The sequence below is a fragment of the Muntiacus reevesi genome, chromosome 12 (genome assembly GCF_963930625.1).
Source record: "Muntiacus reevesi chromosome 12, mMunRee1.1, whole genome shotgun sequence".
In the NCBI taxonomy this organism is placed as follows: Eukaryota; Metazoa; Chordata; class Mammalia; order Artiodactyla; family Cervidae; genus Muntiacus; species Muntiacus reevesi.
In genome coordinates, this window is record NC_089260.1 from 32,404,673 (window position 1) to 32,418,556 (window position 13,884).

The window sequence follows — 13,884 nt, forward strand, 5'->3', positions numbered from 1 at the left end:
CTGTATGTAAGTTTTTCTATGAACACCTGTTTTCAGTTCTTATGAGTTTAGAATGAGAAATGAAACTGCTGGGCCACATGGTAATTTTATACTTAGCTTTTCATAGAACCACAAATTACTTGCCACAGCAGCTACAGCATTTTACTGAATTTACTTTTAATGAGAAAGCATTTCTTTCAAGGCTATCATGTGCTTTGTTAATTTTTTCTCTCTTGACTTTAAAAGATCACTTGGAGGATTAGTAATTTTTGTGAAACTATTAAAGGCCATCTGAAAGCAGCCTTTATATATTTAAATTAGAGGTATTATGTACGCAGGCATTCATTACAGTGTAGTGTACAAGAAGTTTGATAGTTCAATAAATTTACATGAAATTCAACCTCTATAGGTGTGAGCTTTTATAATCTTAGAAAACCTGAAGCTGAAAGGAGACAAATTGAGTTGAATTAGTTTGCCACCATCTAACCTGTTTTTCCTAATGAGCTATTGGAAGCACAAAAAAGTGCAATTCTTTTGAAGTATGGGCATGCTGACTGTGGTTGTTAAATCCATTAATTAAACTATCTTTATTCAGGACATTCTAATGAACTGAAATCCAGGATTGCTTTAATCCAAAGTAGAAGCTCAAGCACAGATGAACCAATGACATTTGCACTGTTCCAGCCAACCTTCATAATGGTCTCTGAGAGATAACCAGGTAAAAAACAAATTTGAACTATTTATGGCTCCAGACTGTTTTGAAAACTCTATTGAGAAGAGCAGACAATTACATATTTGTCTGAGCTCCTATTATATACTTGGCTCACATTGGTGCTTTAGGAAAGATCATCAACTTAACAAAGTATTTATGTAGACCACTCCCCTCAGCATCTGGATTCCTGGATGTCAGACTTTCTGAGAAAAACCTGTATCCTAGGCTTGAATCAACCCAAGACCGGATACAGTAGACCGAGGTGGCTGTAGAAGCTCACACAGCAGGCCCAAAAGCAACAACAAGACATCAAGAGCCCTGTCTAAATTTTTGTCATTTAAAAATGCCTGATGCTATATAAAATCTCTCCATTACCTACTCAAGCACCTTGTTGGGAAAGGTGGTATATTCACATGTGGAAATGAAAGCCGATCAGTCGTATCCTACTTTTTTCGGCCCCATGGACTATACAGTCATGGACTTCTCTAGGCAAGAGTACTGGAGTGGGTAGTATTTCCCTTCTCCAGGGGATCTTCCCAACTCAGGGATCGAACCCAGGTCTCCCATACTGCAGGTGGATTCTTTACCAGCTGAGCCACAAGGGAAGCCCAAGAATACTGGAGTGGGTAGGCTATCCCTTCTTCAGTGGATCTTCCTGATCCAGGAATGGAACCAGAGTCTCCTGCATTGCAGGAGGATTATTTACCAACTGGGCCATCAAGGAAGACCTGTACCTTCACATACCTTAACCCAATAAACAGCCTGTACAAGTATTAAGTCTTTTAGTGCTACTATGTATTATGCATTTTACGTTTCTTATTTTAGATGCTCACAACAATTATGTAAATAGATAGTAAAAGTAATTGACAAAAGCTGAAATACAGACCAAAGGATAACTTATTCTGAAAGCCTGAGATCTTTGTTAATGTTAGCTACCTTCAAATAAAATAAAAAATGTAAAATAGTAACAAATTTTGTCTATTTTTTTTTAAATACGCTGTGCTGTGCTCAGTCATGCAGTCATGTCTGACTCTGTGACTTCATGAACTGCAGCCTCGAGAAACTCTATGGATTAGACACCTCTGTCTGTGGGATATTCCAGGCAAGAATGCTGGAGTGGGTTGTCATTTCCTCTTCCAGGGGATCTTCCTGACCCAGGGATTGAACCCATGCCTCCTGCATCTCCTGCACTGGCAGGCGGATTCTTTACCACTAGTGCCACCATTGGTGTGTAATATTATGTTAAGGTCAGGTGCACTACTTTGTGATTTGATATTTGCATACGTTGTGAAATGCTCAACATGATAAGTCTGGTAACCATCTATCCCCATACAAAGTTATTATAATATTATTGAGAATAATCCTTATGCTGTATATTATACTGCTGTGACTTATTTATTTTATAAATGAAGGTCTGTATCTCTTAATCCCCTTCACCCATTTTGCCCCCAAACCTCCTCCTCTGGTCATCACCCATTTGTTCTCTATGAGCTCGGTTTTTGCTTTGCTTTCTAGATCCCACATGGATGTGAGATCACATGGTATCATTTTTCTCTGATTTGTTTCACTTTAGCTTAATACCCTCTAGATCCATCGGTGTTGTCACAAATGGCAATATTTCATTCTTTTTAATGGTTGAGTAATATTCCATTGTGTGGAATATACATGTACATATGCATATGTATACATATGCATACATGAGTACATATATGTGCTGTGTGTGTTTAGTCACTCAGACGTGTCTGACTCTTTGCAACCCATGGCTGTAGCCAGCCAGGATCCTCCGTCCATGGGGATTCTCCAGGCAAGAATACTGGAGCGGGTTGCCATGCACTCCTCCAGGGGATCTTCCCAATCCTGGGATCGAACCCAGGTCTTGCGCATTGCAGGCGGAACTGCAATGGGCATGGCAAGTCACTCCAGTATTCTTGCTTGGAGAATCTTCGTGGACAGAGGGGTCTGGTGGGCTACTGTGTCTCCCTTACCCTTTCATCTACTGATGGACACTTAGGTTGCTTCCATATCTCGGTGATTATAAACAATGCTGCTATGAACACAGGGGTGCATATAACTTCTCAAATTAGTATTTTTGTTTTTATTTAGGTAAATACTCAAAAGAGTGGAATTGCTGGATCATATATAAGCTCTATTTAAATTTTTTTTGAGGAATTTCTACACTGTTTTCCAAAGTGGCTGTGCCAATTTACAATCTTATCAACACTTAATGAGAGTTTCCTTTTTCCTCACATCCCCTACCAACATTTTAAATTTGTTGTCTTTTTAATAATAGCCATTCTGATAGGTGTGAGGTGGTAACTCATTATGCTTTTGATTTGCATTTCCCTGATGTTTAGCAATGCTGAGCCTTTTAACATGAGACTGTTTGCCAGCTTTATGTCTTCTATGGGAAAGTATCTATTCAGGTCCTTTGATCATTTTTTAATCAATTAAAAAACATTGAGTGGTATGAGTTTTTTGAGTATTTTGGATATTACCCTCTTATTATGTATTTAGCAAATATCTTCTCCCCTTCAGTAGGTTGACCTGTCATTTGTTGATAGTTTCCTTCACTGTGCAAAAGTTTTTTAGTTTGATGTAGTCCCATTTATTTATTTTTGCTTTTGTTTCCCTTGCCTGAGGAGACAGGTCCAAAAGTATATAATTAAGATCTATGTCAAAGGGAGTACTCTCTATGTTTTCTTCTAGGAGTTGTATAATTTCAGGTCTGACATTCGTCTTTAATCTATTTTGAGTTTATTTTTGTGTATGGTGTGAGAAAATAGTCCAGTTTGATTCTTTTACATGTAGTTGTCCAATAGTCTCAGCATCACTAATTGAAGAGACTGGTCTTTTCTCCATTGTATATTTTTTGTCTCCTTTGTCATAGATTAACTGACCATTAAGCATGGGTTTATTTCGGAGCTATCTGTTCTCTTACATTGATCTATATATCTGTTTTTGGTGCTTGTATTGTATTGGTTTGATTACTGTAGATTTGCAGTAGTTTAAAACCAGGGTGTGTGATACTTCCAGTTTTGTTCTTCTTTCTTGAAATTGCTTTGGCTATTCAGAGTCTTCAATGTTACCATATGTATTTTAGAATTATTTTAGTTGTGAAATAATAATTCTTCCAATCCATGAACCTGGGATACTTTCCATCTGTTTGCGTCATCTTCAATTTTTTTCATCAATGTCCTACAGTTTTCAGAGAACAAGTCTTCTACCTCTTTGTCTAGATTTCAGTTCAGTTCAGTTGCTCAGTTGTGTCCAACCCCATGAACCACAGCACACCAGGCCTCCCTGTCCATCACCAACTCTCGGAGTCCACCCAAACCCATGTCCATCGAGTTGGTGATGCCATCCAACCATCTCATCCTCTGTCATCCCCTTCTCCTCCTGCCCTCAATCTTTCCCAGCATCAGGGTCTTTTAAATGAGTCAGCTCTTCGCATCAGGTGGCCAAAGTACTGGAGTTCCAGCTTCAACATCAGCCCTTTCAATGGACACCCAGGACTGATCTCCTTTAGGGTAGACTGGTTGGATCTCCTTTCAGTTCAAGGGACTCTCAAGAGTCTTCTCCAACACCACAGTTCAAAAGCATCAATTCTTCAGCTCAATATCTGAGGTTATTGATATTTCTCCCAGGAATCTTGATTCCAGCTTGTGCTTCTTCCAGCCCAGCATTTCTTATGATGTACTCTGCAAAAAAGTTAAATAAACAGGGTGACAATATATAGCCTTGACGTACTCCTTTTCCTATTTGGAACCAGTCTGTTGTTCCATGTCCAGTTCTAACTGTTGCTTCCTGACCTGCATACAGGTTGCTCAAGAGGCAGGTCAGGTGGTCTGGTAGTCCCATCTCTTTCAGAATTTTCCACAGTTTATTGTGATCCACACAGTCGAAGGCTTTGGCATAGTCAATAAAGCAGAAATAGATGTTTTTCTGGAACGCTCTTGCTTTTTCGATGATCCATCGGATGTAGGCAATTTGATCTCTGGTTCCTCTGCCTTTTCTAAAACCAGCTTGAACATCTGGAAGTTCATGGTTCACATATTGCTGAAGCCTGACTTGGAGAATTTTAAGCATTACTTTATTAGCATGTAAGATGAGTGCAATTGTGCGGTAGTTTGAGCATTCTTTGGGATTGCCTTTCTTTGGGATTGGAATGAAAACTGACCTTTTCCAGTCCTGTCGCCACTGCTGAATTTCCCAAATTTGCTGACATATGAGTGCAGCACTTTCACAGCATCATCTTTCAGGATCTGAAATAGCTCAACTGGAATTCCATCACCTTCACTAGCTTTGTTCGTAGCGATGCTTTCTAAGGCTCACTTGACTTCACATTCCAGGATGTCTGGCTCTAGGTGAGTAATCAAACCATTATGATTATCTGGGTCATGAAGAGCTTTTTTGTACAGCTCTTCTGTGTAATCTTGCCACCTCTTCTTAATATCTTCTGCTTCTGTTAGGTCCATACCATTTCTGTCCTCTATCGAGCACATCTTTGCATGAAATGTTCCCTTGGTATCTGCAATTTTCTTGAAGAGATCTCTAGTCTTTCCCATTCTGTTGTTTCCCTCTATTTCTTTGCATTGGTCACTGAGGAAGGCTTTCTTCTCTCTCCTTGCTATTCTTTGGAACTCTGCATTCAAATGGGTATATCTTTCCTTTTCTCCTTTGCTTTTCACTTCTCTTCTTTTCACAGCTATTTGTAAGGTCTCCTCAGACAGCCATTTTGCTTTTTTGCATTTCTTTTTCTTGGGGATGGTCTTGATTCCTGTCTCCTGTACAACGTCACGAACCTCCATCCATAGTTCATCAGGCACTCTATCAGATCTAGTCCCTTAAATCTATTTCTCACTTCCACTGTATAGTCATAAGGGATTTGATTTATTTGATTTATCTAGTCATAATGTCTAGATTTATTTCCATGTATATCATTCTTTTTCATGAATTTGTAAATGGAATTGTTTTCTTAATTTCTGTTTCTTAGAGTTTTTTGTTAGTGTAAAAAAAATCACAATAGATATGTACATTAATATTGTAACCATAACTGTACTGAATTTATATATTAGTTCTAATAGTTTTTTTGACAGTCTTTAGGATTTGCTATATATAATATCATATTATCTGCAAATAGTGATGGTTTTACTTCTTTTACAGTTTGGATTCCTTTTATTTCTTTTTCTTTTCTGGCGTGGCTGCTGCTGCTAAGTCGCTTTAGTCATGTCCCACTCTGTGTGACCCCACGGACAGCAGCCCACCAGGCTCCCCCATCCCTGGGATTCTCCAGGCAAGAACACTGGAGTGAGTTGCCATTTCTTTCTCCAATGCATGAAAGTGAAAAGTGAAAGTGAAGTCCCTCAGTCGTGTCCGATTCTAAGAGATCACATGGACTGCAGCCTACCAGGCTCCTCTGTCCATGGGATTTTCCAGGCAAGAGTACTGGAGTGGGGTGCCATTGCCTTCTCCGCTGGTGTGGCTAGGACTTATCAATACGAAAATTGGCAACAGTGGACATCCTTGTCTTGTTCTTAAGAAGATGCTTTCAACTTTTATGTTGTGCATTATATTAACTGTGAGTTTATCATATATGGTCTTTATTAGGTTGAGGTATTTTTTTTCTATGGGCCACCCAGGCGCCTCAGCAGTAAAGAAATTGCCTGCCAGTGCTGGAAATGCAGGTTTGATCTCTGGGTTGGGAAGATCTCCTGGAGAAGGAAATGGCAGCCCACTCCAGTATTCTTCCCTAGGAAATACCATGGAGAGAGGAGCCTGGGGGGCTACAGTCCATGGGATCACAAACTACTCAGACAAGACTTAGCGAGTATACAATGACAATTACAATTTTCCCTCTACATCGTTTTTTGAGAGTTTTTTTTCTTTAAATCATGAATGTTGAATTTCGTCAAAAGCTTTTCCTGTATCTATTCAGATGATCATATGATTTTTATTCTTCAATTTGTTAAAGCTGTCTATCATCACATTGATTAACTTCTGGCTATTGAACCATCTTTGCATCTTTGGGATAAATTCCACTTTGTGAAAGTATCAAAGAATTGTTGAACTCAAGTTTGTTAATATTTTATTGAGGATTTTTACATCTATATTCATCAGTGATATTGGCTTGTAATTTCACTTCTTTTTGTGGAGTCTTTGGTTTTGATATCAGGCTGATGGTGGCCTCGTAGAATGAGTTTGGAAGTGTTCCTCCCTCTGCCAGTTTCTGGAATAGTTTGAGGAGCATAGATGTTAACTCTCTTTAACATGTTTTGTAGAATTTACCCATGAAGCAATCTGAGTCTGGACATTTCTTTGTCAAGAGGTTTTTTTTTTTTTAATTATTAACAACTCAATTTAATTAGTAGTAGTTGGTCTGTTTATATTTTCTATTTCTTCTTCTATTGTGCATTTCTGGAATTTATCCAATACTTCTAAATTGTCCATTTATACTGCTATATAATTGTTCACAATTATCTCTTATGTGGTGTTGGCTGTAACTTTTCTTTAATTTCTGATTTCTGTTGATTTGGGCTCTTGCTATCTTTTTTTTTGATGAGCCTGGCTAAAGTGTTATTGATTTTGTTTCTTTCCAAAGAGTCAGTTCTTTTTCATTGATCTTTTTTTATTGTTTTTTGTCTCTATTTATTTTATTGTCTCTGTTTACTCTGTTTTTTGTTTCTTTCCTTCTATTCACTTTGTATCTTACTTTTCTAGTTCTTTTAGGTGAAGAGTTAGATTCTTATTTGAGATTGTTCTTCTTTTCTGAGGTAGTCTTGTATTGCTATAATCTCCCCCTTAGAACTGCTTTTGCTGCATCCTATAGATTTTGGATCACTGTGTTTCCATTTTCATTTGTTTTCATGTATTTTTAAATTCCCTCTCTGATTTCTCCCACAACCCACTAGTTGTTTGCCAGCATATTGTTGAGACCCCACATGTGTCTTTGCAGTTTTTTCTTATAGCTTACTTTTTGTCATATTGTGATCCTAAGAGATGCTTGCTCAATTATAAAAAAAATTACCAGGTAAATAAGAGAGGAGAGGGTGTTGTTACTAAAATATGGATAAAGAAGATGTGGTACTTATACACAATGGAATATTACTCAGCCATAAAGAAGAATTAAACAATACCATTTGCAGCAACATGCATGGACCTAGAGATTATACTAAATAAAGTAAGGCAGACAGAAAAGAGAAATACCATATGATAGTGCTTATACATGGAATCTAAAAAAATGATTCAAATGAACTTACAAAACAGAAACAAAGTCACAGATGTAGAAAACAAACTTATGGCTATCACTGGGTAAAGAGAGGGAAGGGATAAATTGGGAGACTGGGATTGACATATACGCATTGCTATATATAAAATAAATAACTAATAAAGATCTACTGTATAGCACAAGGAACTCTACTCAGTACTCTCTAATGGCCTATATGAGAAAAGAATCTAAAAGGGTGAATATATGTATGACTAATTCACACTGGAAACTAATGCAACATTTTAAATCAACTATACTCCCAATAAAAATTTTAAAAATTAAAAAAAAATTACCAGAGGAGAGGGTGTTAACACTCAAGTACAAAATGATGACAATAAAAGCCCATTAGTGCCACGAAGGCAATGATGCTAAGTTCCAAAAAACACTTTACTGCTAGCTTCCCATCTTTTAAATGTGTGTCTAAATACAAGAACCAGACTTGAATAACACAAGTCTCTGACTCATTCACCAAAGGGAGCTTTGGGGGCAATTTGCAGTAATCTATCCTCACCCCTTGAATGTTTCTGGCTGTTCAACTGCTTCTTTTAAACCTTGAAAAATAATAAACAGCTATATTTTGTCATTGTCACAAGAGAAAAGTAAGTACGTGCATTTTATAAAGGTCTAAGACAGTGTTGTGACTCAAACAAATATCCCTCAGGATTGAGGAATCAACTTTTAGAAGTGTAGAGTGAATACATTTTTAGGATTTCTCTGTCTGAAGTGGTAGTCTAAATTTAAAAATATAAAAAGCATGTAATCCTGGTGAGTCCAACTTAGCTTGTGTTAAAAAGCAGATGGAAGAGAAGAGACTTGGTAATGGAAAGTTAGCATAAAAAATTGATGAATCACCTTATCTTTTCTATATGACTTTTAAATTGTCTACAGAATTATTTTGCCTCAGATGGTAAAGAATCCGTCTGCAATGTGGAAGACCTGAGTTCAATTCCTGGGTTGGAAAGATCCCCTGGAGGAGGGCATGGCAACCCACTCCAGTATTCTTGCCTGAAGAATCCCTATGGGTAGAGGAGCCTGGTGGGCTAGAGTTCATGGGGTCACAACGAATTGGACACAACTGAGTGACTAAGCACACAGCAAATTATTTTAATTTGAATAATCTATATCTACTTGAAACATGTTGTTCATTCATGCATTTTTCCACGTTATCATGGAAATTATCCACTCAGGACATTGATAGTTAACAAGGATTGATGTGCTCTGATTTCCACATTGATCAAGCTACATTTCACCTCTATAACTTTGAAACCACCAAGGTCAATTGGATTTTCTAATCTTCAAAGTGTAATGGTTTGTCTTTCAGAGTTCACAGAGGTAATTAGCATATACCTGAGTAAACCAAGTCCATACATGAAGATGATTCATATTGATTAAGATATATTGTAATTTCCTCATGGTAGCATATATGTTTATAAAGTATAACCAGCTACAGTTAGAAGTGATAGTTCTTTCTAAATGATAAGATATAACTTACAGTTGTACTTTTTAGATTAGGAAAGGAACAAATTGTATGACACACTCAGTAATTTTAGGGCAGGCTAGCTGAAGTTTGGAGATTCAAAGTCTTCAACCTTCAGAGTCATAAACTCTCTAAAGGTAATGCGGGTCTTCTGGGATCTTTTCTCTCCTGGAAGAACATGCACTATACTATCATAAGGAAGGCCTGTGCCTTGATATCACAGACCAAAAAAGGGTGGGAATAGTTTCCCAATACTAATTTTGTGATGTTGGCCAAATCACTTAATATGAAAACTATTTCTCCTTTATAAGGTGAGAGTAATGATGTGAGTGAAAAAAAAGTGAAGTCACTCAGTCGTGTCCGACTCTTTGCGACCCCATGGACTGTAGCCTACCAGGATCCTCAGTCCATGGGATTTTCCAGGCAAGAGTACTGGAGTGGGTTGCCATTTCCTTCTCCAGGGGATCTTCCCGACACAGGGAAGATTGAACAGGTCTCAGGATTGAACCCAGGTCTCCCGCATTGTAGGCAGATGCTTTACCGTCTGAGCTACCAGGGAAGCCCTGAAAGTAATGATACTTTAACGATAAAACCTATGAAACCCCTTGGTTTATTCAAATACATGCTAACTACCCTTGTGAATTCTGAAGGATGACATATTATACTTACAAGATCTGAGAATTCATTTCAACTCCTATTGGCACACAGGAGAGGCAACTGTATTAATCAGCTGTGCTGCAATAACAAATAACTACCACGTTTTAGTGGATTAGGACAACAAACAGTTATTCTTGCCCGTGTTCCTTGTCAATAGCTGCAGGTCAGATGGAGCAGCATCTATGTGAGACCTGTTTTATTCATGGCAGAGAGGGAGGTTGAAAGAGAATTAGAGCAAGTACATTATGCTTCTATATGCTCTTGTGGGAACAAACAGCCAAAGTAAGCTGCGTCACAAAGCTTGCTATTAATGAAGAAGTGAAGTACACTTGTCCCCCAAAGCCATTGCAAGTCTCATGGCAATGAATAAATATATTTTAATCTCTTATAGGAAGTGAGAGTGAACTGTTGGGAATAATAATACATCTAGTAGCTCAGACAGTAAAGAATCCGCCTATAATGTAGGAGACCTGGGCTCAATCCCTGAGTTGGGAAGATCCCCTGGAGCAGGAAATGGCAACCCACTCCAGCATTCTTGCCTGGACAATCCCACGGACAGAGGAGCCTGGAGGGCTACAGTCCATGGGGTCACAAAGAGTCAGATATGACTGAATACAGTGCATTACATTATCACCACAATCGCTATTACTAGAGAGGCTGCACTGGATGGTGGGTAAGAACATAGACTCTGAACTTGGGTTTTTATCCTACCTCTAGAGTTACTTTCTATTATCTTTCTATGCTTGTTTGCTCATCAGGAAAATTTGGATAATAATATTTATCCCTTCCCATAGGATGATTAAGAAACTGATATGAGTTTTTGTGTATATATAAATACATAAAAATGTATATATACATAGAATGAAAACTGACATGCATAGTAAGTAACATGTGTTAGCTATTAATATCACTGGTTATATTGAGGGGATAGTAAATTTAAATAGGCATTTCTTGTAGAATAAACAAGTCAATTAAAGTAGCTATGATAGGAGGATGGTATATTAATTTCCCACATCTCTTAAAGTGACCTTCTCTACACAATTCAACTGGTCCGTATCATTGATTCTTTACCACTTTCTTTTCTTTTTTGGTCATCAGTCTTTGAAGATATCCTGGCAGAAAAAGCAAGAAGGAGGATTTGATGGCTAACATTATGGCATAAGCTGTTAACTTTGCTTCCTCTTTTTGAGACCATTTGATGATATTCCCATTTTCAATAGCTTTTAGGGAAAGTAATTTTTTAGGGGCAGAGAGAAGCTTTTTCTCTATGTTTTCAAAAAATAAAATACAGAAAGATGTTTAAAAACTAGGAAGAAAACTACCATATAACCCAGCAATCTGACTGCTGGGCATATACCCTGAGAAAATAATAATTGAAAAAGACACATGTATCCCAATGTTCAGTGCAGCACTATTTACAACAACCAGCACATGGAAGCAACCTAGATGTCCATCGACAAATGAATGGATAAAGAAGATGTGGTATGTATATACAATGGAATGTTACTCATCCATAAAGAGGAATGAATTTGAGTCAGTTCTAATGAGGTGGATTAACCTAGAGTCTGTTATACAGAGTGAAGTAAGTCAGAAAAAGAAAAACAAGTGTTGTATACTAATGCTTATATATGGAATCTTGAAAAATGGTACTGATGGTTCTATTTTCAGGGCAGGAATAGAGATTCAGATGTATAGAAAAGACGCAAGGACACAGCAGGGGCAGGAAAGGGAGGGATGCATTGAGAGAGCAGCACTGAAATATGTACGTTATCATATGTAAAATAGACAGCTAGTGGGAAGCTGCAGTATAACACAGGGAGCTCAATCTGCTCTGTGACGACCTAGAAGGGTGGGATGGGGGGAGAGGTGTGAGGGAGGTTCAAGAAAGAGGGGACATATGTATACCTATGGTGATTCATGTTGATGCATGGCAGAAACCAACACAATGTTGTAAGGCAATTATCCTCCAATTAAATAAATTTTAAAAATAAATAACTTAATTAAAAAATACAAAAAGATGTTGGTTTCTGATCATGAACATGAGTCCTTCTCTCCTCCCATGAGCTTGTTTCCTAAGACAATGAGTACGGCATCTTTCCACTATTTTAATACTCTATTTTGAGAAATAATCAAACAGGTAATTCCCCAAAATAACACTGCAACAGTAGTAGAGCATCACCATCTTTCCTCACGATCATAATGATGGAAATTCTATAGAGCAAATTGTGTCTGATTAATTTCCTCCATCTATATAACAGATTCTGCTTGAAAATTTAACCTTAATTTCCTTTATATAGTCCCTGCAAAATTTACTAGTTAAGGAGATACTAATATTTAATATCTAAATATTTATAGATATCTATATTTATATATATATAAATGAATGTTTCAACTAAAACAATAATGACCTTTTGTGTATTATAAAATGAACAAACTAGGAAAAACTAGATCAAATCCCATAATTTCTCATTTTAGATACTACCAACTCCGGGAGATAGTGAAGGACAGGGAGGCCTGGCCCGCTGCAGTCCATGGTGTGCAAAGTCAGATACGACTTAGTGACTGAATAACAACAACAGATGCTACAAAAGCACAAGAAAAGAACCAGTGACACAATTACATTACTTCAGAAGTTTTTCTTTTCATCTTCTTCCAATGAATCACATCTAATTGCACGTTTACATCTTTGTTTTATTCTTTCTATTTACTTAATTAATTTATTTGGCCGTACCAGGACTTAGTTATGGCATATGAGATCTTAGTTCCCTGACTAGGGATGGAACCCAGGCCCCCAGCATTGGGAGCATGGAGTCTTAGCCACTGGACCACCAGGAAAGTCCCTACCTTATCTTCTAATTATTAACATTCTTCCTATTCCTGGCATGAGATTCAGGCATCTAGGAACAATGTACAAATTTGCTGAAAAAGTTATCCAGACACTGGGATTGAAACGGAGGTTTGGGACCTGGCCTTCCCACAAACAAATGAAATAAGAGTCTGTGAACTCTCGTGGAATTGAGGCAGAGAAGTAAGTCAACGGGTGAGTGACTTCAATCATGGAGGAACACACGACTGCTACTTCTGAGCTGGGTTGAGGCTTCCCTGGTGGGTCAGATGGTAAAGCGTCTGCCTACAATGCTGGACACCCGGGTTCAATCTCTGGGTTGGGAAGATCTCCTGGAGAAGGAAATGGCAACCCACTCCAGTACTCTTGCCTGGAAAATCCCATGGACGGAGGAGTCTGGTAGGCCACAGTTCATGGGGTCGCAAAGATTCAGACACAACTGAGCAACTTCATATTCACTCATTCATTCAAGACGGTTAGGACTATAAGGAAGAGGAGTAGAAGACAACTCTGTACTCTTTCTTAATGTATGTTCTCACCTTCAGCAGACCTGAGCTCACAGGAAGAAAAACCTTAACTTTTAATGAATGTCTGAGTTTTAATTATTATGCTGCACATATGAATTAGTGAACTGACTGAGAATATTTGGGGGGACTAAAGTGAGCAGTGGCCTTCCTTGGTTACTCAGATGGTAAAGAATCTGTCTGCAAAGCAAGAGACCCAGGTTCGATCCCTGCATCAGGAAGATCCGCTGGAGAAGAGAATGGCTATGCACTCCAGTATTATTGCCTGGAGAATCCCATGGACAGAGGAGCCTGGCAGGCTACAGTCCATGCGGTTGCAAAGGGTCGGACATGACTGAGTGGCTCCCCCCCACCCCCCAAAGTCAGCAGTAGACTTTTCAGAATTTGAGAGTGACTAGCAAAACCATAGGACTGACCCGAAATTTC